We start from the raw sequence: 3,488 nt of genomic DNA, 5'->3' as shown, positions 1-3,488 counted from the left end.
GCTACTGCATGAGGAAGCGGGTGGAGGAAAGGTGCCCAACCCAAACCAGCTGCCATCCTTTTGTCTTCCTTTAGCTGGTTGCCTCCTTGCCCTGGGGAAGAGACAGGAGCAGCCAAGTGTTCTTCATGGGCCTCCTAAGTAAGTGCTTTACTAGAACTCAGAAAACAAAGGCTCTCTACTTCAGGAGGCAAGGCACTCATCTTTCATCAGCCTCTGATCTCCCACAGCTCTAATTGACCTCAGCAGAACACACGGATGCACTGCACTTTAAAGAAAAAAAATCACACCTCTGTGTTATCCCAGCTATCCCCAGGAGAGGTTAGAGCCAGGGAAATTTGGTTGTTCACACATATCCACAGGAGATTTGCGCCCACAAAGACATTTCTGTCGGGTTTCTGGCTGATACCAAATGCATCCTCTTTGATGTGCACTTTTGGGTCAATGCACACCAACATCCTCCAGGTCCCCTTTCATCCTGCAGGAGCCAGGGCACCACTTCTGATGGCAGAACTCATTTAAAAATGACTCCAGAAAGCTGATGTGTGTCTGCACTCTGTACCCCCTGGGAAAATGGGACCCAGCAGACATTCCCAGGAGGTTTGCTGCTGCTCCTGGCTTTTACTCCTTGCTTGGCATTTCTTCCCATTGCCTAAGACCTCCCTGTCGCAGAGGAGGTTTGAAGCCCTTCAGCTTTGAGCAATGCCAGCTGAATATTGAGGCTGATTTTCTCTATATAGATGCTGTTTTTCTCTTTCTATTAGTGGTCTCTGGAAGCTCCCAGGCCAATTGTTTGAGAGCAGATTTTATAGCTGCATGTGACAGTAAGGAGAGAAAATATGCTAATACATTCCCAACACGGGAAGAGAAATGCCAGGTCAGGCTGTGGGAAAGGCAGCAGCCCTGCAAGGAGAAGCAGCTTTGCACAGGCAAGGAGAGCAAGTCACCATCATGCCAGTGGCGCACCTGGCTAGGAGGGGGCCAGGCTTGCTCAGCTTTCAAGAAAAGTGTGGCTTTCCCTGGTGCAAAGAGTGGATTTATCATGGAATGAGTGTGGAGGCATGAGGGAACAACAGATCCTCCTGGTGGCCTCGCTTGGTCTCCATCCCTCATGGCTGTAGGCTCTGGAGTGAGGCACAGCTGGTGACACATCATTTCAGACTCAAAGGAGAGAAATGCTTATTCCCTGCACCCCAGAAAAGCAGCACTGAGGTGCAGAGTAGCTGCTGGGGGAGGGTGAAATCAGACAAGAGGTTTCTGGACGGATTTGGGGGCCAGATGGCTGTTAGGAGAAGGAAAATTGTAGGCTGAACTTTCCCCACACCTCCTGGCTGTGCGTAATTCAGAGAAACCTGAATCTTCACGGACTTCCCAATCAGATAATCCACGGGTTACATGCATGGAAGCACACCAACTTCTTCTCTGGTTTCAAGGAATTCAAAAGGTGAAATTGATTCTGCATATGTTGGGGAGTGCTGAGTGCAGGATGTCGTGTTTCCAATCACTGCTCACATCTTGTTTGCCATCCCAGCCCTGGGAAGCGCAGCCTCCTCATTGAAAGGCTCTTCTTCCCTCACATCTTCATTCATCAAGCCAGCAGTCGACAGAAGCCTGTAAGCACAAAGCTCAACCACAGCAGTGGGCTTGGGAGATTGCTTTATTTTTAGAAAAAAGAGCCTAAAAACTTAAAACAACCATATTCCTCTGGAGAACTGACTCTAGAACCATTACTAGTAAAAGCTGCCTTGAAATAAAACAGTTTCTAATGACGGCATTTAGCAGCAGTTTCAAGAGCCCAGTACTCTTGCAATTTAATCAGAGGGGAATGCATTTTTGGGGAAGGCATTCAGGGCCAGTGAAGGGCTCCAGGGTAGGCAGCATAACTGGCCTTAGCTTGCCTGTCACTGCTCACAGCAGTCTCTGATGCCTTTGCTCACAGGACCCAGCATTTCCCCTCTGGCTCCTCATAATGCACCGAGATCTCCGATTCCTAAGTGGTTTGCAGTGCACAGTTCCTTTTTCTCAGTAACTCTCTCATTATAGGCCAATTTCAACTTATAAATTCATTTATAAGCCAGTCCATTTGTGCAGACCATCTTGCTGGAGGCAGACTTCTGCCTTTCTCTATCTCCCTCCCTCCCTGCTTTACTGGAGCCTCTAATAGGGACAAGTGTGTGTGAATCCGGGACATCTCTTGTCTGCTGCTTGTGTGGGGCAGAGGCTGGGGACAGGCACAGCCTCAACCAGAAAATGTGGACAAATTTGGGAAGGGGAAGTGCAGCTGTAACTGGGGGTGTTCTTGCTGCCCAGATAGGGTACAGGCAGTAGAGAGGGTGGTGGTTTTTGCAAACACAGCTGTGCCCAGCCCCTGCTGCCAGATCACGGGTCAGGGACGTGCTCCTCAATGTGTGCTCACCTTGCTGCTGCTCCTTCCCAGACCTCCCTGAGGGAGCAATGCCAACCCCAGGACACCCTCCCAGCAGGGGCCCATCTGGCAGAGGAAGAACTTGCTTCAGTTCACTCCATCATTCCCAGGACTCTCCCTATCCCAGTGGCCTTGAGATGCCTTCCCATTGTTAAAGTAGCTTCGAAACATAGATCCAGGGACTGGGACAGGAGTGGCCACCACCTTTGGGCAAGGAAAGACAAGAGAAAGGGAAAGGATATGAAAGAAACCCAGCAGCAGGAAAGTTGACCTTGCCAGGCACCTTCTCCAAATGTGAATGGCCCCAGCCCCTCAGCTAAACCCAGTGAACCAGTGAGGGGTCACCAGGTTGGCTCCAGCTGGAAGCTGACTCCATAAAAATGGGCCATCATTCACCTTTGCCACTGTGCTGCTGAGGACACACTGACTGCAAGGCAGTGACCAGGAGGAGGAGGAGGAGGAGAGGGTGAAGTAACAAGCAATAGGACAAAAGGAAATGGCCTCAAGTTGCGTAGGGGGCAGCTTTAGTGAAAGAGTCAGGAAGACTGAAAAGACTTACCTGGGTGGCGAGGAAAAGCCTGGTTAAAGGGGGTGAATTCATGCTATGGACAAATCGAGGCACAGAATATGGTGAGTGCCAGGGAAGGCGCCTGTGCCAGGCCAATCTCACAACCATCACTTGGTGATCACGTGGCCATCATGCACTAATCAGAAGCTTATCAAGCCCCAATCATCTGATGATTGGGAATCGATCATGGGATGATCACAGGCCGGTGGTATGCAGAGCAGATACCAATCACACACTGATCAGGTGAGATTGTTCATCCCTCATGTGTCAACCCTGAGCCATTCACGTGAGGATCGCAAGAAGACCACGTGAAAATCATATAAGGATCATGCAGCGACCATTGCATTGATCTTGCATTAATTGCCTGATCATCCCACAACTATCGCCTGTCCATCATGCCATGATCACACTGTCCACCAGGTGTTGATCCCGTGCCAATCACATGTTGATCCCATGTGTCCTGTCCCATCCCATGACATCCCTGTGTCACCATGGCTC

This window comes from Geospiza fortis, unplaced genomic scaffold (assembly GCF_000277835.1).
Source record: "Geospiza fortis unplaced genomic scaffold, GeoFor_1.0 scaffold72, whole genome shotgun sequence".
Taxonomy (NCBI): Eukaryota; Metazoa; Chordata; class Aves; order Passeriformes; family Thraupidae; genus Geospiza; species Geospiza fortis.
The sequence above is the reverse complement of the archived record's forward strand: the minus strand, read 5'-3'. Positions refer to the sequence as shown.